Genomic DNA, 25,909 nt, shown 5'->3' on the forward strand with positions numbered 1-25,909 from the left:
TTGCTAAGGAAATCCAGTGGGCTTGGCGAGCCACTCACGGGGAGAATCATTTTGTGATCATGTTCGGTGGTCTACACATCGAGATGGCTCCGTTGAAGTCGCAGCACTGAAGAGTGACTGTGGTCTCTTTTCGAGGCTGTACATCTCCTGTCAAACATGAGACAGAGACATAGACAATTTCTTCTCCCATGCAAACCAGGCAGCCCCGCCAGCTCTGTCAACTGGAAGGAAAATTCGGATTGGGGTTAAATCAGATCTACTTCGGTGCCTGGAATCAGATCTGCTCGAAAATAATAGTGTGCCTATGGCTGATGCCACAATTATTGATGGTGCAGCTGTGGTTCTTATGCTAAATCCGGGAACATCAAGAACATTTCAAGAGTATGGAGAAAGAGTGTTTGCACCATACATCTCTGCTCAACATGAGAAAAGCAGCCGCATCGACCTTGTCTGGGATGTATACCCACCCGCCAGCCTCAAAGCCTCAACAAGACAGAAGAGGGGAAAGGGCACCAGGGAAAGAGTGGCTCCTTCGACTGTGATGCCAAAGAACTGGAAGGACTTCCTTCGATGCTATGATAACAAAACCGAATTGTTTGCTTTCCTGTCATGCATAGTTGTTCATCTTCCTCTAGCAGAGGGCAAGGAACTGTATGCAGCAGATGGAAGTGGAGTCCTTTGCTCTCCGGCTGAGTCATACTTGGCCTGCCTTGCTCCATGTTGGCAGGAGGATGCCGACACTCATCTACTTCTGCATGTTGCAGATGCTGTGCAAAAGGGGTGTAAGAAGGTGTCCATACATAATACTGATGTTGTAGTACTGGCTGTAGCTTCATTCAGCAAGACAGCTCCTTATGAGCTGTGGGTTGCCTTTGGTCTCAGGTCAAGCTTCCGTTGCATAGTTGTTCACGAAATGGTTGCCACAATGAATCCAACACAGTTTCTTACTCTCCCAGTCCTTCACGCTTTCACCGGGTGTGACACTGTATCTGCATTCGCTGGCAGAGGAAAGAAGACTGACTGGGAAAGTTGGAAGTCTTTCCCAGAGGTAAATGATGCTTTCAATGAACTCCGATGCATGCCAAGTGAGGTCAGTGAAGGATCAATGTTACTGCTGGAGCGATTTGTGGTACTAATGTATGACCGAACCATTGAGAGCACGGAAGTGAATCATGCCAGGAAACGGCTCTTCACACAGAAGTCTAGAACATGAGAGAAAATTCCTCCAACCCAGGCAGCACTCAAACAGCACATCAAGCACACTTACTACCAGGCCAACTGTTGGAACCAGGCATTGGTCCTGGATGCAGAGATGCCAGAGCCATCTGACTGGGACTGGACAAAGGAAACAACTGTGTGGCAGCCGCTTTGGACCACTCTTCCCGAAGTAACAAAATCGTGCATTGAATTGATCTGTTGTCGCTGTGAGAAAGGATGCACTGGACGGTGCAAGTGTGCCAAAGCTGCAGTCAAGTGCACTTCACTGTGCAACTGTTCTGGAGGTTGTTAGATTTTGATCACTACCATTACCATCATCTTCATTGCTATTAATGAAGTATGAAATAGACTAGCAGCATGGGCCTATTCTGTTAATTTTTTTGTATTATAATCCCTATAGTGTCAAAATGGAAGCAGTTTCGCTATATTGCATACGTCCAATCCATTGTCTTTACCAAAAGAATGTCCCAAAGTTTTTAACATAATTTGACCTTGACTTTGATCGAAATGCATTCGCTTGGCTCCTGGCGATCTCAAAAGTATCACCAAACGAATGGCCATTCCAAACTTAGTTGGAAATGACACCTTAAATGTTTTTTTTTACACTATTTAGTTCCAAATTTAAACACTTTTGAACATTAGACCAGGTAGACTGGCGGCCATCTTGGATTTGACCTCTCACGGTCCTCAGAGGTCAAATCGGACTTCCCTCCACATCTGAAAATAAACCTTATGGTGTTCAATAACTATGTCAGAAAATTCATGCTTTTCTCATGAAACGCACAATTATTGTGCTTGTCCGCTGTTCTATTTGTGTGTGTCTCCTCTATAACTCCAAAACCATGAAACCAAGTTGACTGAAACTTTGCATACATAGTGAGGGAACTCCAAAAGAGTGCATGATTGAAAATTAGGTGTTTGGGTTAACTTAAACAACTCTTTTCAACATAATTTACAGCTTTATTTGATTATCCTTTATCAAGTTTCAGCCTTGGTCAGACGTCTGTCAGCTTGCAGGGTCTTAATTTGCCATTTTGTTTGGCCAATTAAAACATGCCTTGATTTTGAAACACAACATGCTCTCAAAGGCTAATTAAATTTTATGCTTGAAATATTACATTTGATGTGACAATTGGATTGGGTGGATTAAATAATTGTTGAAATCTGCGGGGGGGGGGGGGTCTGAAAAATTTTTAAAAATTTGCAACTTTTTTATAACCAAATGTATTTATTGAAGCAAAGCATTGCTTGATTTTTTTTTGATGTTCCAACGATTATATTCAGTGACGAAAATATTAAGGCATGTGCAGAAAGTGGAACTTCATTTGGCGTAATGCTGTGCTCTTTAACCTGCTTTAACTATCCATGATGATAGAGGCCACAGGTGACCTTTTTTTCGTTAATTAGCTACAAAGATTATTTTTACCATTTTTTGTGATCTGCTTTCATGACAAAATATTAATATCAATGTGTTAATAGTTGCTGCAATATATTAATGGAATTGGCAGTGGCTGCATTAAAACAGAGGTACAGAGATAGCACACAGAGGTTGGGATTGTGCAAACATGCATGTGAGCAGGTTGGAGGAATGTATATGGGTTGGAGCATACATGCAGGCAGGCCTTTACCACGTAGATAGCATGGGTTTCAATTATTAAATGCTCCTGCCTGGTTTTATAAAGAACACGGAGGTTAAAAAGAAAACGTTACTCTGGGTTTTTTTATTGCTTCGGCAATGCTCTGTTATGCTGCCTACCCTCCATTTAAACTGCCTCCCCCACCATTCCCTTGATGTTATGCTGCCTTCCTTTTCCCTCACACTGCCTTCCCTTTCCTTCCTCACACACTACCTTCCCTTCCCTCATGTCGCCTTCACTTCCCTTCTGTTCACACTATCCTCCTGCCAAACCTCCTGACAACCATACACCTCTCTGGAGGGAGAGAAGAAACTGTTTGGGTTGTCAAGCAATGAGTGAATTGGACAAAATAATGGTTTTAATTTTTTTAAAGCAGTCAGAACAGCGACTCAGATCAATTCAATTTTTAGAAAGCAATGAATTGCCAGGTCACGGCAGGAGAGCCAAGAGGTTTGCACGCATGCTCGCTAGAAGTTGTCTCACCTAGTTTTGAATCCCTATCCAGCTATAAACCATCATACCGGAGTTTCACAGGAATGGTGATTCATTAGTGTGTGTGTGTGCCGTTGCTCAGAGGGATGTTAAACTGGTAGTCACATCTGCTGGAATCCCCCCTACCCTTCCTCGCTCCCTCTCCAAATGCGCACTCTGCCCTCCCCTCTCTCCCCTCTTTCTCTCCCACCTCTTTGCTTCTCTCCATGACCTAGGGATGGGAAAGGGTTTATGGAGGAGACAAAAACAGTCACAGTGTGTGTGTGTCTCCTCCATAACCCCTATCCCACCCTTCTGTCTCTCCCACCCCGATCCCTTTCTCTCCCACCCCTATCTGTCTCTCTCCCACACCTCTCCCTCCCACCCCATCCCCTCTCTTCCTCTCCTCATCCCCTCCCTCTCTCCCACTCCTACTCCCCTCCATCCTCCTCCCCTTTGGTTTGTCTATACCAACTGATTTGCTGCAGTGAAAGATACTTATAGACCAGTCGTTGAACAGAATCACAAGTCATAAGACACCAGGAAGTAATTCTGTGGCGGTGCAAGTATTGTTTGTTGGTGATGTGGAGAAACCACCTGTGCTTTTATGCCACCAGTATATCGAGTTAATGATCTCTTCATGCTGCACCATGTGAGTAATTGGTTTCTTCAACCACCAATTATTTTTGAGGTCAACATCGGACGAATTTCTAAAATTATCAATTTTCATCCCATTCACTTGAAATTTGAAGAGGCGTTGCATATTTGGTCATTGAATTCAACCACAAATTATGGAGACATGGACAAAACACTGGTGCTTTGATGCCACTGTTTTTCGAGTTTTGATCTTCTCATGGTGCACCATGTGAGTTAATGGTTACTTTCCTCAAACGAGTGAAAAATAACTTTTAAACCTGTGACATGGAATTGCTATCCAAAGAAACTAATGTAACCCGAATTATTTTCAATGCAACTTCTTTTTTCAGTTTAGAAAAAATACAATACCTTCTTGTTTCCATCAGCCCACAGAATAATTTCACTGTTGATAAAAAGATTTGGCTGAAGAGGTGGCATTGATTCAAAAGAACCAACGACTATCCTCGCCAATTCTCCATTAACACCTTGCCAATTGTACAGGTCATATTTTGCCGGAGGGTCACCATTTTCATCAAAATACATCACTTCATTCTGATTGTGAATAAACCTGACATTTCGAATGTAATACACCAACTGAAATGGACATGAAAGGGTTTTTTGTTGACATGCAAAGGCCGAATAATAAATACATCAGAACAATTAATTTCAATCACTGATAATCTACATTAATAAATGCCAGTGTGTGTGTGTGTGTGTGTGTGTGTGTGTGTGTGTGTGTGTGTGTGTGTGTGTGTGTGTGTGTGTGTGTGTGTGTGTGTGTGTCAGTGTATCTCCTCTATCACTCCAAATCTATAAAACCTAGCAGCCTGAAACTTTTTATGCATATTATGAAAATTCTAAGGAAGTGCAAGAGTGAACATTGGTGATTTGGGTTAATTGAAACACCCCTTTCAAAGATAATTAACAGCCTTTATTAATTATATCCTTCATCAGGCGATCCTCGGCTACCTCAGGCTCTGTGGTCTTAAGGCGTTTCCTGGGGAACCTCATTGGTGTCTGAAGCCGCCATATTTTTTGACCTGCTCAACCATGCCTTGACTTGGAACAGGCCGCAACAATTTCTGAATGATAAATTTCTTTTAAACTTTCCTCACCCATATTATTGAATGCCTGTTCATAATAGTTTTGAATCGCTGGGTGTATTGCAGTGCTTTTAATGCCTGGAGACGCCAGCATTCCTGGCTTTGTTTCATTTGCGCATATAAATAACTGAGATAATCTCATAATCGAAGCAGAATTACAGAATGTAAGCTCCAGATTTGAAAGTATCAGCAGTTCCAACTCCTAAAAAAGTGATTTGTCCAATTCGCACATAGTTTGGACATTCGGACATTGCTATCACTTGTCAACCATTCAATTGGAGTGCTTGTTTGAGTGGTCAAGCCGCTTGCCGAGCACCCTGCATTGGACGGCGTTGCAGTCCCTGTCCCAAACGTGATGTGCTGTCAGCAGTTGCTGCAAGGTAGAGTGTGTTCTGTAATGCGTTTTTGCTCCAGCGTGGATTTTATTGAACAACAACAGCACTAACAACAACAACAACAACAACAACCACATGGCCATTGTTCTATCAACTTCTGTCTTCACAGGATAGAGCATCACTCCACAGGGTTGTGTGACCGGTGAAAGGTTCCCGAAGATTTGGTTCATGTTTTCTCTCTCTGCCATCGGTACGATGAGCCCAGATCGCATCCACTGCATTCTGTTTGTGTCGTGGGAATAACGTGGTCAGGGTTGCTGGATGCGTTTTGTCATCTGATGCGGAAGCACCTCTGTTTCTGTCGATCAGTTTTAAAATTCATTGAAGAAAAGGGGCTCGCAACTTAAGCCTCCAGTATCCATATCCGAGGTGTTTAGATGCACGTCATATATAGAGCCTTGTGGCTCTATAATCACCATTAAACCAAACACACTGTGAATACTTATTCCATGCCACGTTATTCAGAGCCACTTTTTCGTGCTCCATCATTCAGAGGGAGAGGTTCGTGCTCCATCATTCAGAGGAAGTGGTCAGCGCTCCATCATTCAGAGGGAGTGGTTCATGCTCCCTCATTCAAGGAAGTGGTCAGCGCTCCAACATTAAGAGAGAGTGGTTCGTGCTCCGTCATTTAGAGGTAGTGGTTCATGCTCAATTATTTTGAGCGAGTGGATCGTGCTCAATTATTCTGAGCGAGTCGTTCATGCTCCTTCATTCTGAGTGAGTGATTCGTGCTCTGTCATTCTGAGCAAGTGATTCATGCTGCGTCATTCAGAGGGAGTGGTTCATGCTCCATCATTCAGAGGAAGTGGTCAGCGCTCCGACATTCAGAGAGAGTGGTTCGTGCTCCGTTACTCACTGGGAGTGGTTCGTGCTCCGTCATTCAGAGGTAGTGGTTCGTGCTCCGTCATTCAGAGGTAGTGGTTCGTGCTCCGTCATTCTGAGCAAGGGGTTCCTGCTCCATCATTCTGAGCGAGTGGTTCGTGCTCAATTATTCTGAGCGAGTGGTTCATTCTCCGTCATTCTGAGTGAGTGATTCGTGCTCCATCATTCTGTGTGATTGGTTCGTGCTCTGTCATTCTGAGTGAGGGATTCGTGCTCCGTCATTCTGAGCGAGTGGTTCGTGCGCAATTATTCTGAGCGAGTGGTTCATGCTCCGTCATTATGAGTGAGTGATTCGTGCTCCATCATTCTGTGTGAGGGGTTCGTGCTCCGTCATTCTGAGCGAGGGATTCGTGATCCGTCATTCTGAGCGAGTGGTTCATGCTCAATTATTCTGAGCGAGTGGTTCATGCTCCGTCAGTCTGAGTGAGTGGTTCATGCGCATTTATTCTGAGCGAGTGGTTCATGCTCCGTCATTCTGAGTGAGTGATTCATGCTCCATCATTCTGTGTGAGTGGTTCCTGCTCCGTCATTCTGAGCGAGGGATTCGTGATCCGTCATTCTGAGCGAGTGGTTCGTGCTCAATTATTCTGAGCGAGTGGTTCATGCTCCGTCATTCTGAGCGAGTCGTTCATGATGAGCATGATCCCAACTACACGAGAAGTTCCAAGGTGCAGAAGGAGATGGATAATGTACTGAAATGTTTCAGGGAAGTCTGCAAACAGAAAATGAAGTCAAACACTCAAGTCTCCATGATTAAATTCATTTTAAAATTCCCATGCGAACAGCCTCCATTTCTTTATCAGAGCCTTCATTCTCAAATAGACAGCCTGCCACACCTGAATATGCTTGCCAGAAACAATATGCACTGCATCCAGCCACAAACATGATAACACTTTTTCAAAAGTAATTAATTTCAGTTTTTATTTGTTGTATGTGTTATTTATGCATCGTTTACTGCTTTTTTGTCACGGCTCGCTCAACCCCCCCCCCCGCTTCCTCGCTCCCCCAACCATCCTCACTCCCCCCTACTTCATCACTCCCCCACCCCTCCTCGTTCCCTCCTGCTTCCTCATTCCCTCTCCCCTCTGAGGTCTCCCTACCTCCTTGCTCCTCCACCCATCTTTCTCCCCCACTTTTTCTCCCCACCCCCTGAGTATACCTATGTCTGGACACTGGTTCTGTCTGGTCGGACCCTCCACTCACATTGCCTTAACTTGCCCTTCCCTCATGCTGCCTTCCCTTTCCGCAACCCTCCCCTCCCTTCCTCTCCCTGCCCTCAACCTACGCCACCTCCTCTCTCCCTCCTCTCCTCACCCCTCCTTCTCCGGATGTGTCTGGGTGGTGTTCCGGGCAGCTTTTGTCTCTGGCCAGTGTTTATAGAATAACCGATAGAAAATGGATTTCAGACATTATTTTGTTTCCATCTTCACTGTTCTATGCAGAATCATTTTGATGAGACAGTATGAATCGTAATGAACGCTCCATGGCATGTTTGCCTTCCCTTCCTCTCCACTCATGCAGCCTTCCCTTCCCCCACCCCTCCTCACTCTCCTCCCTCCTCTCTTTTTCCCCCTCCACATTCTCAATCTCCACCCCATCTCTTTCCCCCACTCTCTCCCTCTCCTTCATTTTCTCCTCCATCTCAGTATTCCCATCAGAGAAACAATGGGTGGTATTTGCTTGTGCAAAATGATGGAAAGTGTTGTTTTATGGAGAATGAAAGCAGTCATTGAAACTGAATGAACAAATGAAAATAAAAATCTCAGTGGTGGAAAAATTGCTGTATTTTGTTGATTAAAACGAATTTACATCCATTTAACGGAATGACAAGCATGAAAATGTGTTAAAGAAAGAGTTAAAAGGGAATTTTACAATAATGTGTTTATCTGTAATTACCATTTTGTACAGATACCTGCCATGGTTGAAAGTTGGTGATGTTTGTGCAAGAGTTGTTCTGAAAAGGTCCTTGACCAGGCTGGCATGATTGTAGATCATGGAGGCCGTAAGCTATGCTGTACACTGCCAAATGTGTGACATAGGAACTTACAAGTGGGGAAACTTCTGTGAATGGAGAATAAATTTTAGAAAGATTTTCATTGCCAGTACAAATACTGTGGTGAAATTCAAAAGCATCCCACGTACAGTTAAATGTTCTCTCCCAAAGTTCTTTCAAAAAGGGATTGAAAACAGTGTCATTTCCTTGTTTGCCTTTTCTGTTTTCAGTGACTCCCTTCATATTGGAAGATTTAATGAGGAGACAAATGTTTTTATTGCTGTTTGCTTTAATTATGATTGTCATTTTACTTTGGGTATTATTTGCTATTATCCTTTCACCTGAACTCATGCTTGAACTGAGAGTTACACCAGCGAGAAATGATATACAAATGATTTGGAAGACACAAATTGCACAATCTAAAATCATAAATGGCAGTGTGTTTGTGTGTGTGTGTGTGTGTGTGTGTGTGTGTGTGTGTGTGTGTGTGTGTGTGTCAGTCAGTGGGTCTCCTCCATATCACTCCAAAACCTTGAAGCTTCGTGGCCCCAATCTTTGCATGTATGCGAAGGGAACTCCAAGGTAGTGCATGAAAGAAAATTGGGTGTTTGCATAAATTTAAACATCCCTTTTTAAAATAATTTAGGGGGTGCTTTTCACAAAACAAATACAAAATAAGACTAAACAAAATGGAGCCATACCATCTTTCTCAACCCTCCATCAGTTTGCTGGGGGTCTTAAGCCGCCATTTTGTTCGGACTGCTCAACAATGTCATGATTTGGAGCAAGCCACAACGGTTTCTTCATGATAAAGTGCTCAAGTTATTTTTTTCACTTGCCTCACTCTTATTATTGAATGCCTGATCTCCATACCTCCGAATTACTGTGTACTTCGCTTTTGAAAGTCCGACAGTTTTCACATTAGGTGCTTGGAGCGATTTCATGCATTATACTTTGCGATTTTCCACAATCTACTCTCAGTGACGAATGAAAGTACATCATCGAAATATGATTTCTGCTTTGAGGATCAGATCTCATGGATCAGATCAGATCTCAATAAGTGTCAAAATCAGGATAGAAATCTGAAAATTTAAAGAAATAACGATTTATATAACTATGTGCATATACCTATTTACATATGTATGTGTGTGTATATATATATATATATATATATATATATATATATATATATATATATATATATATATATATATATATATATATATACATACATATGTATGCATAGACTCACAGGAAAACGTAAAATTGCCAAAGCATTTTACTTAACTTTTTCTCCCATTTGGAGAATTATATTGAGGGAAGAAAAGATGAAGGAATGTGCCGAAATTAACCAGCTTTATTGAACTGGTTTCATTGAGTGCAACAAAAATAACTTAATTCAGTGCAATGAAAATAATTAGCCAGGGGGATCGCCTCGAAGGTGACCGTGGCTGCGTACTCCATTTGGAATCTCCAGTGTGAGGAAAGCAAAATAAATTAAATGAAAGATCAAGTTAAAAGAATGAACGATTAAGATAGTTCAGGAGGATGAGGCGAGCAGGGTCAGATTTACGGAAGGGCAACTAGGGCATATCCACTGGGACCTCCACAACCAAACACTTGCATTGGGGCCTTCACCACCCAAGGGCTCATCTAGAATTATTGTCATGATATACAGGATATGAATTTTTGCACGCCTTACTTAGCCAGCCGAAAGTGTACACACAAGCGTCATTGTCATGTTATAGATGGCCATGGTATACATATTTTGCTCGTCTAAAGGTTCATATGGTACTGGAGAAGAATGCAATTCCTCTTGAACAATTCAAATCACTTATTTAATGCATAAACATCATGATGGATGATGAGAGGAAATCCAATAACACAGTATCCAGCAACACCCTTTATCCTCTGTTCCTTCTAATACACGGATCTTAAGTTACTTTTATAATAAGCAAACATGGGGAGGTTGAGATTATGGAATGATATCTGGTGATTCTCAAGACAAGGTAACTGCTGAGGCTTGAATTTTTGGGATTGTCGGAATAGATCACTCAAAAGCCTTTTGGCAGTGATTATTCAGAGGCCAGATTGAATTCAAAGGCTGGAAAACAACTTTACAATCAGGTGATAAGAATTTAAGCAGACATGTGGACATTATCTAAGCACAGCTTCCATGAACACTGGGCTCCAGCTTCATTGTGCAGAGCCAGTCTTTCAGACAACAGCATATAATAATTTGCCAAATGAGGATCCCTTAATATATATTTAATGAGTTAAAGTGAATAACAGATAATTATATTCTTCTGAATAATGATTAAAGATTATTTGGAAGGCCAGAACATTTATCTGGCCTTCCAAATAAAAATAGATAAATGTTCGAGCATGGAAATGTTATTTTCATGTTGTCTTCAAATCAGACATTTCCAATTAAAGGGTTATAATAATACATTGTACTGTATGCTAAAAACTTTACTTCTCAAGTTAATTATAAATCAAGCCAAATTGGCTCCATTTTCCTTTGATCGTTATACTTAAAACCATTCGCCTAATTTTGAAGAAATCTATTTCCACAGTACCTATCCATGTTTAATGAGCCACTGTCTGCCTTCATGTGTCACTATCATGATCAGATCATGCACCGTTTCAGGTAAGTGACTGATTGTTGTTGTGAATTATCGCTTATTAACCCTGTATTAACCAGTGTTGCAAATTTTCTACAAAAATTGAGCATTCAATGGCTTTTTTATAAGTCTAGTTGGAAATTGTTTTGCTAAATAGTCCGCATTCACTTGTTCGAGGGCTTTTTACCGATGCCACTGAAGGTGGATGGAGTTTATGTTTTCACACCTGTAGGTCTGTCTTTTATTTGCAAAAATCGAATATTTTTCAAGTATATGAGTTGTCTGCATGCGTTATTCTATCTGTTTGTCTGTTACTTGCAAAATCGAAGATTTTTCAAGTATATTGGTCAGACGATTTTGTTATTCTGTCTGTTTGTCTCTCTGTCTGCATGTCTGTTTGTCTGCTTGTCTGTCTGTTTATTGCCTACAGGTCACAATTTTAAAACGATCTTCCCAAAACTTCACCACATAGTAGAGTTTATCAGAAGGAAGAAGATTATTGTTTTGAGATCAAAAGGTCAAAAGATCATCATTGGCCAAAGGTCAACAACAGTAGGGTGAATATACTGATTCTGGCTCACTTTCCCCCATGTTAATGAATGGGGGATTCTCAGCGATTCCTTTTTTTCCCTAAATAATAAACCCCCTTTTTATCCCAAGGTGTATTTATTTGTCTCCCCTTTTAACCGAGGGGCACTTTTTTTAACCCTCAATGGCACGCATACCAACACTCACACTTTGGCACACCTGGGGTCAATTTGACCCCATTCAAAATGGTCATTGATTTGGTCGATACACAAGCCAAATGTTGCAACATTTGTCAAATATATCATACCTAGTTTGTACAAAACAGTGTAAAACATTGAGAAGTTGATGATACATATGAAATGTATTCAATATCTAGTGATATCCGGAACAAAAACAATCAGAAATTAATGTGCGAATGGCGACACATTTTACTAATTAACTTTTTACACAGAAAGCAGCAACAGCATTGCATACAAAATTAAAATATGGCAGTTTCCATAATAATGAAAGAAATATGAGTCATTTTTCATTGTAGTGTCTCGATTTATGAGGTTCATTGTTCTAGTTCCGCTTCGCAATTTGTACAAGTAGTAACAGTGGTTGAATGAGTACCACAAACATATTTGAGCAGACAGTTGAGGTCTTATTGTCCTGTGGCCTTCTGCATAATTGGCATCGTTTCCTGGCAGGACTTCTAGCCTGGCGTGGTCTCTGGATTGCTGCAGCAACCTTTCCAAGTTGATGTAATGCGGTCACTACAGCCGGCTGGAGAACATGAACATTCTGAGTGTCAATTCAATCCAGTCGTTGGTGAGGCCGTATGCCAACTGCTTGAGGTATTTACGACCTCGACCACGTGGCCTTTCTGCTATGGCCTGGCCTTGCTGAGCAATCTCATTATCAGACTGATTGTAAGAATGTCCGGAATCAGCAGATATTTCATCTGGCTGTTCATCAACGTCAGAAACCTGATCTTCATCTGATGTATCACGGACTGCAGCCTGATCTGGGATGTAGGAATCATCATCGCTTGGATCAGATAAAGACTCACTGCCACTTTCATCTTCTAATATTTGTCGAAGAACATCAGCAACAGAATACCGTGCTCTCCGTTCGTTGGCCATGGTTTGAAGGAAAACGCAAATACACTAGCGTTATGAACTGCAGTTTCGATTTCTGGAATATCCCATTTCCAGGAATGAGCAATTCCCGGAACCATTCCAATCCCCTTTTTGTCACAGAATGATACAGATTATAACAGAATGAAAACAATTGGGAAACACCTTTATTGTTCTTTGAGAAATATTAACAATTCCAGAAAAGAAAACGGGATAAAGTGTTCATAGTTATGAATGTAAATGTTTTTTGGGAGTTCTCCCAGCGTGGGTAACATAGACCCCACTATTTTCTCCTGTAAATATCTCCCATATGTATTACCCTATATTCGCTAAATTTTACAGCAAAACATACATATATGGGGTGAGGTTAAACAGAGACCATGGGCTGATATCGGCTAATATTATTTTTAAACACACAAAAACCTGCATGTTGGGTCAAATTGACCCCAGGTATGCCGTTGAGGGTTAAATAACCAATGCAATAAGATAAAGATTTGTTCAAGTAGTAAAGTCGTAATGTGATTTGTTAAAGGTGATTCCAAAGAAATATCTGAAACATGTAAGCCGAGGGGTAATCTTTTTCAAATATCCAATGCATGTGGTTTAGCTCACTCATTGAACCTATAAAGATTTGTTCATTCTCAAATTCCTTCAATAGTATAATTTTCTTTGCACAATAATCCCCATCTAAAATATTTAAAAATAAAACATTTGAATCTTTATATTTTTTAAGATACCCCTTTTGTGCCATTACGAAATGATAAACTTCTCTTAATGCTCTTGTTTGACCACCTCCTGAGCCTCAGTTTTTTAATTTTTGCATAAGCCATGCCCACTTTTCATAAGCCGGGCCCACTTTTGCTAAGCCCCGCCCACTTTCCATGAGGTGTTTTTATGGACCACGCCCACTTTCCCTAAGCCCCGCCCACTTTTACTAAGTCCCGCCTACTCTTCCATCATTTGCAGTTCATCTCTGACTCACAAAGAAATCACAAGAAAATTCGAGAATGTTGAGGTTTTGAAAAATTCCCCAATGAAGGCTTGTCTGGGCTTGCCCAGGAAATATTCAAACAATCCTCCATTTTAAAAAAAATTCTCCATTCAAACACAACATTACAACATCTGACTGTACAAAACAACATTACAATATCTGACTCACAAGACTTGCCTGGGCTTGCCTGGGGTTGCCCAGGGAAACCAGTCTTTCCGTAAATAAGCGACACGCCCAGACTCCATTTTAAACATATTTTTTTACTTTCATTGAGAATGGAGTGCTGTGCTGACTTTGGGGTTCCTTAGAGTTCTACTACTTGGATGGAACTAAACCTTCAAGTTGATTAACTGGAGTCAAACCACTCATCTATTGAGGTAAGATGTTATTTTTCTATTTTCAGAGTTTGATTTAAGCAGTGACTCATTTAATAATTAAATCACTTCATTAATACATTATTATTTTCTCTCACAGGAAATTGGATCTGAAAATACCAATTTTGCCACAACTTGGGGTGAAATAGTTGGCTTGGTTGAAGACCTTATGAGTGACCAAGACCAACAGAATGAGCTAGACCTTGAGTGGGATGATTTTGGGGTTCCTTGGAGTTCTACTACTTGTATGGAACTTAACCTTCAAGTTGATGAACTGGATTCAAACCTTTTATCCATTGAGGTAAGATTTTATTTTCCCATTTACAGAGTTTGATTGAAGAATAGACTCATTTAATAATTAAATCATTTAATTAATACATTATTATTTTCTCTCACAGGAAATTGCTTCTGAAATACAAAATGAAAATACTGCTTTTGCCACAACTTGGGACGAAATTGTTGCTTTTGTTGAAGACCATATGAGCGACCAAGACCCACAGAATGAGCTTGAGTGAGATGACTTTGGGGTTCCTTGGTGTTCTACTACTTGTATGGAACTAAACCTTCAAGTTGATGAACTGGATTCAAACCTCTTATCTATTGAGGTAAGATTTTATTTTTCTATTTACAGAGTTTGATTGAAACATAGACCCATTTAATAATTAAATCACTTAATTATTAATACATTATTATTAATCAACCGCTTCAACTTGTTGTGATCCAATGTTCAAACGAACACTATCAAACATTTTCCAGAAGAAATCATTTACGAGTGTAGCGTTTGTGTTATTCCCAGCCTCAGTGAATGTAAATTTAACAACAAGAAACTTTCAGATAGATTCAAATAAGTTTGTTGATTATTTATTTCAAAACTTTTTGTACCATTTGCAGTCCAGTCTGTTCCAGTTATTGCATTTACCTTGAAGTAATCTTCTTTTTTAGTGAAGTTTGAGATGACAATGGTATCATCCAAATCATAGATACTATCATTTGCTTCCATACTTGTATTTATTTCGGAAAAAAAGATGTTAAAACTTTTGAAACCCTGACCCAAGTATTTGAATTATTTTCTGTCATTCTCGGGGAGACAACGGAGTTTTGCATTTCTTAATTTCTTTTATTGCTTGTAATTTATGAGATTCCTTTTGGGCTTTTTTATGCATTTTACAGCACCTGTTACATTTCCCACAGCAGAAGCAGTTGAACCAATGATGTCTTTATGTTTAAGAATAGTTGAACCGATACCCATTAGTGTATCAATTATCCCATCTCCTCTAAATTGATGTCGCACACCCCTTTGTCTCTTAGGTTTATAGTATCCTCTACCAAAATACATACCTTCACCCTTGTAGTTTGGGTAAAGGAACATCCCATCCCCTGTAATTATTTTATATTTTCCCAACTTGTGTTTCCTCACAACAACCATCGTATTTATTTATTGGAAAACTTCATGTCGGTGAATTCTGATGGATATAACTCTCCATTAAATGAAATCATACGATTATCTTGGTCGTTTATCATATTATTTACTCTGTGTATGGTTTTTTTCCTGACACAGGGAGATAAACCAAATATTTGGGTTCCATGTTGAATTTATAACCAATTGGGGTTGAGTATGCGCTGAATGAAAATATTGTATTTGTTTTTATTCCATCATTATAAGCACCATCAATCAAATCACAGGGAATTAATACCGAATTTATTCCTGAGGATATTTGAATGACATTATCACTGTAAAACGTCCCATTAGTTTCAATCTTTTTTGAGGAGAAACCCAATAACTCTCTAAATGAATTATCAATTGTGAAATCAACCTTGTAGTTATTTTTAAGTTTAATCGTTGATTTCGACGAATTTTTTTATATCTATAAGAATATTTTTTGGTTTATCACTCTGTTCTTTCATAAGATGAACAATTTCGGAAGATATTTGAGAAATCTCATATGCTCCGGGTGAAACTGTTATCGTTTTGTATCCATTTCCCTGATTATAACTAAACTTGTCATTTTTCTCAGTTATATTAAATAAGGTATTATAAGTTTCCATGGACAATAAAGATGCCTCATATTCTTTTTTGGGTCAAGTTGTAGTGAGTATGGGAATGAAGATGTGTACTCGCTTGTTGTGAAATTAAAACTAAGGATTGTGCTTCTCATCTAATTTAATGAGATAAAATGTCTTTATATTGATATTTATTAATTATTTTCATGTTCATCAACTGATCTAAAATGGCTGATGCTTCATTAAAACAATTGTTATTTCCAGCCTTCTTACTACCTAACAACAATAGCAGTCTATTAACAAATTGTGATGGGTCATTTGGAAGAAAACTCACACCTGAATCAAGGATACTTAAAGCCTGAATAATGTGTTTCTCCTTCTCATTATTGCTACCTTTACCAGAAAGACGAAACCAATAATTAACAGAGTTTAGCAGATCCATATATACTCTATCATCATTATTTTTCATCTCCAATGGTTTATCAAAGTACTTTGATTCACCCCTCACAGTTAAAGCTTGTCTTCCATCTTTTATGAGAAGAAACATTAATCTGGGGGTGAATTGAACAGGGGGTTTTGCAGAACTCAAGAACCTTAATTCATCATTAAATATGAATACCTTTTCTTGAACAAGATGAATTATTGCTGGTTGTTCTGTTTAAATGAGTCCTGCATTCGTTTTTGATTCCGCTGAATATTCATTGTTTTGAAGAGCATTCACAATATAATCAGGGGGTTGATTTTTCTCTACCAGTTGTTAAAATAATCCCTCACCATCATATTCTAACTCGCATAACCCGCGCTCTACGTGGCATGTTGGGGTGGGTGTGTTTGAGAAAGGAACTGATGCAGAGTATCAGTAGTAATTTTACTTTAATGCAGCAAGTGGAATACGATTTCACTGTTTCAGAACCATTTTATTTGCCTTTTTTTGTACCATGCACCTCATATGGTCATTGAGATAATGTAAGCCGAATATCACGTTACTCGAGCGCAGAACAAAGTTGAAGATAGCGCGACACGAAACCACAAACTCGGAAATAATGTGTAAGATTCTCCTATGTGCTCTAATTCTTCCTCCGTGATGTTACTGAAATATTTTATCATTTGAAGTTTTTTTAGGAGTATATTCTTTTGTGGGAACTGTGGAAACATCTGCAATTTTTTCTTTGGAAGTTTTTAAAAGTGGTTTAAAAATTTTCTCTTTTCTTTCAAATGCTTCTTCACCCGTTAGTTTCTGTCTCTGTTTCTTCTTTATGTCTTCCTGTTGTTTTACAACTTTTGAAACCAACTCTTGTTGTTCCTTAAATCTTCTTGCTCTTTCTTTCGCATCCATTTATTTATTGGAAAATATCAATTAATATCTCATCTTGTTTCACAACAATGTATTGATATTTTTCAGTCGTGTGCTTCATGTAATCCCCAAATTCCTTTTTACTACATAATGAAGAACAATTATCTCTCCAAAATTGTTTATATCTATTGAATTTAACTTGAATAAAATGTAAGTATTAGCATTGTTTCTGATGGAACGACAAGGAAGTTGAAAGTATGATTGACGAAGATAAATCCAATTACAAGAAGAATGTCTCCCTCTTGTGTAGTAGCTGTCCATTATCAGTTGATTTCTCTCATTAACACAATCATCAAAGATAACTAGGTTCTTTTTTGATTTATCCAAATTTTTGGGAGATTGTATATCATCTGTATAATCACTAAGAATACAAGTTATTGGTTTTGATTTATTTTTACATCTCTGTGTATCACAAAATAGTATTATATCTTCAATGTTATTATCATTTAGGCTTTTTTGAAGTTTAAATAAACCGATTATATATTCTTTTTGAAGACCAGCATTAAAACCTTGTGAGAGGAGTTGATACTCAGGTTGAAAACTCGACTTTGTGAAAATTATTAAATTATCATTATCTAAAAAGTTGGGAGTCAGGAGCATCTTCAAAAGTTAGAAGGTTTTTCCGCATCCGCTTGAATCAACTATGTGACTTCTTAATGAATTTGGAAGATTTTTATGATTGTTAAATTTTATCTTATTTTCCCAAATGGGTAAAAATCATTCATTTATATATTTGTAAAACAGGTTCATTAATTTATTATTGGCTTTTTTAGAAACTCGATATTTTCTCCTAAGTTCAGGTTTAATTTCAAGATAATCCATTATTTTATTTAAGCCATATCTTGTGTTGATATTTCCATCAATCACATCCATGAATAATATATAACAACAATCCTTTGAACATCTATCTATAATTTCAGCAATGTGTGTGTGTGTGTGTGTGTGTGTGTATGTGTGTCTGTATGCGACCATAGTTTTTCGACGACCGCCGGTCCGATCGGATTGAAATTTGCCAGGAATATTGCCGGGGCCCCATGGATGTGCATTTTTGAGGTTTGATATCAATCGGATGAGCGGTTCCCAAGTTACGGCTGGTTTATCTGTCGATCAATGACAAGACACGGTGCTATGACGTCACAAATGTTGTCACAATTAATATTTATTTATTTATTTTGTATTTTTTAACAATTTTTTTTGCACGATTGTCTGTCCGATCTGATTGAAACTTGCCAGGAATATTTCTGGGGATCCGCGGATGTGCCTTTTCAAGGTTTGTTATTAATCGGACGAGCGGTTCCCAAGTTATGGCCATTTATCTGTCAACTAATGACAAGACACGGTGCTATGACGTCACGAATGACATCACAATCTATCTATACTTCCAGCAATCTGTTTGTGTTTGTGTGTGTCTGTATGCGACTGCAGTTTCTCAACGACCGCCGGTCCGATCAGATTGAAACTTGCCAGGAATATTGCCAGGGCCCCGCAGATGTGCCTTTTCGAGGTTTGATATCAATTGGACGAGCGGTTACCAAGTTACGGCCATTTATCTGTCAACCAATGACAAGACACGGTGCTATGACGTCACGAATGACGTCACAATTAATGTTTATTGATTTATTTATTTATTTTATTGCACGATTGTCTGTCTGATCTGGTTGAAACTTGCCAGGAATATTTTGGGGGACCCGCGGATGTGCCTTTTCAAGGTTTGATATTAATCGGATGAGCAGTTCCCAAGTTATGGCCATTTATCTGTCAACTAATGACAGACACGGTGCTATGACGTCACGAATGACATCACAATCTATATATAATTCCAGAAATCTGTGTGTGTGTGAGCGTCTGTATGCGACCGCAGTTTCTCGATGACCGCCTGTCCGATCGGATTGAAACTTGCCAGGAATATTGCCGGGGCCCCGCGGATGTGCCTTTTCGAGGTTTGATATCAATCGGACGAGCGCTTCCCAAGTTACGCCCATTTATCTGTCAACCAATGGCAAGACATGGTGCTATGACGTCGCGAATGACGTCACAATTAATGTTAATTTTTTTATTTTTTTATTTTTTTATTTTTTTTGCACGATTGTCTGTCCGATCTGATTGAAACTTGCCAGGAATATTGCTGGGGACCCAGGGATGTGCTTTTTCAAGGTTTGACATTAAGGTTTGAGAGTGGGGGTGAGAGAGAGGAGTGAGAGAGGAGGGGGGAGAGAGAGGGGGCGTCACAATACTTCTTCTTCATTTAATATTATGTCACAATTGACACTGGGGACCTGAGTATGTTTCCCAGGTGTTTCCCAAGTTATGGCCATTTATGATACAGTTGGTCCGATCTAATTGAAAAAATGCCCCAATCCAGTCGTCGTTTACGAGAGCGAAGGAATGAAGCTGCACATACTGGCATGCACCTACGGGCCCGCTCCTATGGGCCCACACTAGTTTCTCTAATACGTTCAGTTTCTTCCCTTGTAAGGAAAGGTGTGTTATCACCTTCAAACTTTACATTCATTTCTCTAATCAATCTTGTGAAGTAATTCATTTTTGGTGCAAATGTAAAATAATTATTTTCCGATTTATATTTTTTATTATCATGAATGAGAAGAAAATCACATAATATACATTGTTTATGGGCTTTTGACTCTGTGTTTAATCCCACTCTATCAAATGCAGTAAAATTCTCTAATTTGTCATATGGAGAATCAGGGAAGTCGAGCATATTTATAAAGTAAAACTTCACTTCAACTAAAGTCATCTTCAGAATCATCTTTAAAACTATCATAATCACTCTCATAATCTTCAAAATCTTCAGTTGAATATTGACTCATATTTATTTAGTAGAAACAACATTACCATTGCTATCTATATACTTTTTTTCATTACCAGATTCAACTACAACATTTTCTATATTAGAGGTAATTTAAAAATGATCCTCAACTACAACTGAACGAAATATCATTTCACCTGATATGTAAACATCCTTTATTTCGTCAGGATTTACATCTTTAGGGTTGTTGAAAAAAATACAAATTTCTCCTTGCCTATTACAGATGGTCTTTACTTTTCTTTCTAAAGCTTCATCCAGAAGGTTTTTATTTTTTGATACTTTTTCTTGTTTAATTGCCTTTTCTAGTTTTGAATATATTACCAGAAGGAGAGGATAAACTTTTGTTAGAGATACTTTAATTGATGTTCTTCCAGGTATTCTAAAAGCCCTTCCACTGAAGGTAATTGAAGAACTCATCTTATCCACCATAATTGTTTTTACGCAATAGTTGTTTTATTTATCTTTGTTCAATTTTACATCCTTGACAAATTTCTCAGTAGCTTTTACAAATGAAGAGGATGATTGAAACTTGTCTTTTGTGTCTTGAAACATTGTATTTATGATGTGAAAAAAGTTGGAGGATAAAAAGGTTTGAAGCACAGATTCACCTATAAATGAAACGAAATTTTCATCAAGAAAATTTTAGTTTAAACAAAGTTTTCATATATAGGCCTAAATATGGTGAATACAACATACTGCGATGTTTGTAATCACGAATACAAACATTATAAGAAACAGATTCGAACCAACAAACACACATTTAATGTATTTCATCAAATATCTCCTCTTGAGTTGGAAAGAAAACATTGTGATATCTGCTCAAAGGATGTTTTGAACAGTAGTTATAAGAATCACCTTCAATCACAAAAACACAAGAAAAATGAGTTTCAAGTAAAGGGAGACTATTATATTGAAAACACTGATGGGGCATTTAAAGGGCATATAAAATCAGGGTTTTTCAATTTGGAGAACCTGGTCCATCATCAATACCTGAAGCAATTGAAATAGTGAAACCTGATGTTGAAGAAGTTATTAAAAAGACATTGAAGAAATGAAAACTTTAAACTTTTATATGGGAGTAAAAATGAATATGAAAAGACAAGATGAAGAACAAACTCCTTATATGAGAACAGATCTTCATTTTATAACATCATTTCAAGATTTTTTGAATAGTGGGGTTTATGAAGAACTATCAAGACAAGAGGAGCATGTTGATAATACAGTGGTAGGAAGTGGATTTAATATTTAAAAAATCATCTTTTTAGATATACACATTCTAAAATCAAACCCACTTGAAGCTTATTTTGAAATTGAATAACCAAAATAAATAAAACTAAAGAAAGCAGTTGTTAATTTTCAGAACAATGATAATAAATGTTTTCTCTGGTCTGTGCTTGCTCACTTACCTCCAGCAAATTGTAATTCCGAAAGAGTAAAACAATTTATGAAATATGAGAATACCTTGGACATTAAAGATTTTAAATTTCCAATGCCACTAACAGATATTCCTAAATTTGAGAAAAAAAATAATCTTTCCATTAATATATATGGATTAACGGATACAAACAAAGTTCAGATATTAAAAATTTCAAACAACTATAAAAATTAAGAAACACACATTGATCTTTTATATTTTAGTGTTGGAAAGAATTTACATTATACATACATCAATTATAATTTATCAAGATTAATCTCTTCTCAGGTATTCAGAACAGCAAACAAAATATATCCTTGTAAGCAATGTCTTAATTCATTTCATACAAAAGAACGATTAGAACAACATTCAAAATATTGTCGTAATCAAAAATCAGCTGTAATTACTATGCCTAAACATGGTGAAAAGATTTCTTTTGAGGATTATAATAAATCTATCATGCACCCATTTGTGATACACACTGATTTTGAATGTTTCCTAAAAAAGATAAATACTACTTCTCTTAATTTAAAAGAATCATACACAAATAAATCTCAAAAATGTATTCCTTGTGGTTTCTGTTATTATATCACATCATCTGTTGGAGAAAAGTATAATAAACTTGAACATTATAGTGGAAAAAAAGCTTCACAAGAGTTTGTAAAACGATTAGAAAAGGATTGTGCAAGAGTAACTAAATTAATGAAAGAAACAAATGAACCAATGAAATTAACCGAAGAAGAAAAATTAGAATTTAGAAAGAACAATATCTGTCATATTTGTGAGGAGGAAATTGAGGAGTCTAAAGTTAGGGAGCATTGTCATCTTACAGGTAAATATATAGGTCTGGTAAATATATTTCAGTCAGGTCAGGTTCGATCTGTGACCTGCTACAGGTACCATGTAAACCTGTACTAACCTGTTCCATGGTCGGGTTGTCGGCGACTAAACTGTCTCCCCCACCAGGTTTTCTGGTGAGGAGGGTGTTTGGATATGGACACCCAGCAGGATTAAAAACAAAACCTGTCAAAGGGCGGAGGAGTTCCTTGTGAGCCAAAGGCCATCCATATCTAGTGCCGAACTGTGTCTGTGGACGTCCTCCTGCAGTTGGGTTACTTCTTATTAGGAGGTTGGTGGCAGGATTTGCACTCCGGCCACCGTAAAACCCTTCATTCCGCAAAACGCAAAAACGCAAAAAAATCTGAAAACCCACTCCGTGGGAGTACCTCCTGTGCAGCTTCCCATCGCAGGGCAGCTCACCGGATGATAGGAGGGAAACCACGGGGTAACATACCTGGGTCAGATTGCGGGAGAGTGTGTCGGAGTGTTGCTGAGGTTTGTCCACCAGACGGCGCTCACCTTGGGTTAACCTGAGGCGGTCCCTTCGGGTGGGTGCCTGGAATGTCCTATCCCTAAGAGAGGATGATCACCTGTCTCTGTTATCATCTGAGCTCAAGCGTTTGGACATCGGGATTGCAGCTCTCTCTGAGGTTCAGAGACCGGATTGCGGCGAGATAATGGTGGGTGGTTACACCTACTATTGGTCTGGTCGCTCTGATGGTTACCATAGCCAAGGAGTTGCTGTAGCTGTGTCCAATAAGCTGACCCCAATGATAATTGAGGTAACACCGGTCAACGAGAGTATTATGAGATTAAGGATTCGTCACTCCTTAGGTGTCATTTCCCTGGTCTCTGTTTATGCTCCGACTGAGGCGAGTGATCTCACTGTGAAGGATGCATTCTACGCCACACTCGAGTCTGTGGTTGGTCAGTGCCCCAGACAAGATACACTTCTAGTCTTGGGGGATTTCAATGCATCGACTGGAACTGATAGGGATTGTTATGAGGTGTGTTGGTCCCCATGGGTCAAGAACTATGAACCAGAATAGCACTAAGTTCCTTGACTTTGCTAGAAGTCATGGACTTCGGGTGGCTGGTTCATGGTTTCAGCACCCACAAGCTCATCGCTGGACTTGGTATTCCAGCGCTGGCAGTGTGGCAAAGGAGATTGACCATGTCCTCATTGACGGTCGTTGGAGGACGATCCAGAACTGCAGGGTCTACCGGAGTGCTCAGTTCCTCAATACTGACCACAGGCTTGTTGTAGCAACTCTAAAGCTGCACCTTAAATCCTGGAGAATGGTACCATCCCAGCCTAGGCTGGATGTTGCCAAGCTCAGGGATGAGAGAGTAGCTGAGGAGTTTGCGAACTGGCTGAGTGGACACTTTGGGGGTCTGGGTGCTTTGGGGGGTCCTGAAGAGTTGTGGAGCACCTTCAAGACCACCGTCCTTGATGTTGCCGGTGGATGCCTTGGAGCTCACCGCAGGGCAAAGAAGAATTTTTTCTCTCAAGGGACACTGGATACCATTGACCAGAGTTGCAGCGCCACGCTGAATGGCAGAGCTGAGCTGTTCAGGGAGCTGAGGCGTAAAACTGCACGTGCACTGAGGGTGGACAAGGAGGCCTATGTGCGAGGAATCTGTGAGGGGGTAGAGCATCACCTGTGGACAGGTGATTCTCGTCCCGCTTACAGGGGAATTTGCGCATTACGTTCATCCAAGCCCATCCCTCGGAGCACTGCAGTTCGAGCAGAGAGTGGTACGCTCTTGACAGAGCAGTCTGAAGTGAAGGCCCGCTGGGCCGGTTACTTTGAGCGGTTGAAAGAGGCTGATCCCCCAGCTGTCGAGTTGGACGTCAAGGGTGTTACAATCCCTGTTGATGACCCTCGAATCAACTGTGGTCCACCTTCGCTTGTGGAAACACGGGTTGCGGTGAACCGGTTGAAATGGGACAAAGCTCCAGGGATCTGTGGCATCCATGCCGAACTTCTCATGCCGGCTGGTGGAAATGCTGCACTCGTGTCGTTGCATGCAGTTTTGTGCTCTGCCTGGAACACAGGCATCATCCCAACTGACTGGAAGAGGGGCCTTGTTGTCCCTCTCTGGAGAGGGAAGGGTGATCGCCAAGACTGCAACAACTACAGAGGGGTGACGCTGCTCTCAGTGCCGGGCAAGGTCTTTGCTTGGATAATTATTGATAGGGTTCGCCACCATCTGCTTGAGCACCAGCGTCCAGAGCAGTCAGGCTTTACACCAAAGAGGTCAACGATTGACCGTATCCTTGCACTTCGTGACCTCACCGAACGCAGATGAGAGTTTCGGCAGGGGCTACTTGCAGCCTATGTTGATCTCTGTAAAGCGTTCGATTCAGTGAATCGGGATGTCCTCTGAAGGATTCTTGGTCTTCGTGGGGTGCCACCAAAACTGATCGATCTGATGTCTGAACTCTACTCTGGTACTGAGAGTGCTGTGAAGTGTGGTGGTACCATCTCTGACTTATTTCCAGTTGTTTCTGGAGTTCGTCAGGGATGTGTACTTGCCCCCACACTTTTCAGCACTTGTATGGACTGGATTTTATGGAGGATGTCGGAGAGAAAAGTTGCGGTGCATCGTTTGGGAATGTCAAGATCTCGGACATTGATTTTGCAGATGATGCAGTCATCTTTGTGGAGACTTTAGACATCCTCTTGGGGGCCCTCGAAGTGCTGAATGAGGAGTCGGAGCCGTTGGGATTACGGGTTTCTTGGGTCAAAACTAAGATCCAGGCTTTCGGTGATATCTTGGATGCTGCTGTCCTCTCTGTGTCTGTTTGTGGTGAGGATGTTGAGGTCGTGGAGAGATTCACTTACCTTGGCAGTGATATTCATGTCTCTGCTGGCTGCGAGTCAGAGGTCAAGAGACGTCTGGGTCGGGCCTGGGGAGTCATGGATTCACTGGATCATGGGGTGTGGCGCTGCCGGTACCTGTGCGGGAGGACGAAAGTCCGAGTCTTCAGGTCCTTGGTACTTTCAGTCTTGCTCTATGGGTGCGAGACTTGGACTCTGACCAAGGATCTGAGACGGAGACTTAATTCCTTTGCTACCAGGTCTCTTCGGAGAATCCTTCGCTATCACTGGTCGGATTTTGTGTCCAACGAGCGGTTGCTGAGAGAGACTCGGATGAGATTTGTTACCTGTATAGTCCGTGAGCGTCAGTTGCGGCTGTATGGACATGTGGCTCGTTTTCCTGATGCTGATCCTGCTCACCAGATTCTCTCAGCGAGGGAGTCTCATGAGTGGAGGAGGCCAGTGGGCCGACCACGTGCCTTATGGTTGCAGCAGGTTGACCATCATCTCAAGGAGATGGGGATGGGCCTGGCATCTGCCTGGGGGGTGGCCAGACGGAGGCCCCTGGAGTACCGGTGGAAAGTGGATGCAGCGACGCGCTGTTCTGGCACATGCTCCCATACCTGACCTGATATAGGTCCTGCTCATTCCTCTTGTAATCTTATTGTAAATTTCCTT

General features: G+C 40.1%; 1 pseudogene; it reads left to right on the top strand.

Moving 5' to 3' along the window:
- LOC147034831 (uncharacterized) overlaps positions 1–1,052 on the top strand; it is a 36,455-nt pseudogene extending 35,403 nt beyond the window's left edge.
- Positions 1,053–25,909: the final 24,857 nt, after the last annotated feature.

The sequence above is a fragment of the Eptatretus burgeri genome, chromosome 1 (assembly GCF_056783735.1).
Source record: "Eptatretus burgeri isolate ZD-2024b chromosome 1, Ebu_testis_v1, whole genome shotgun sequence".
Taxonomy (NCBI): Eukaryota; Metazoa; Chordata; class Myxini; order Myxiniformes; family Myxinidae; genus Eptatretus; species Eptatretus burgeri.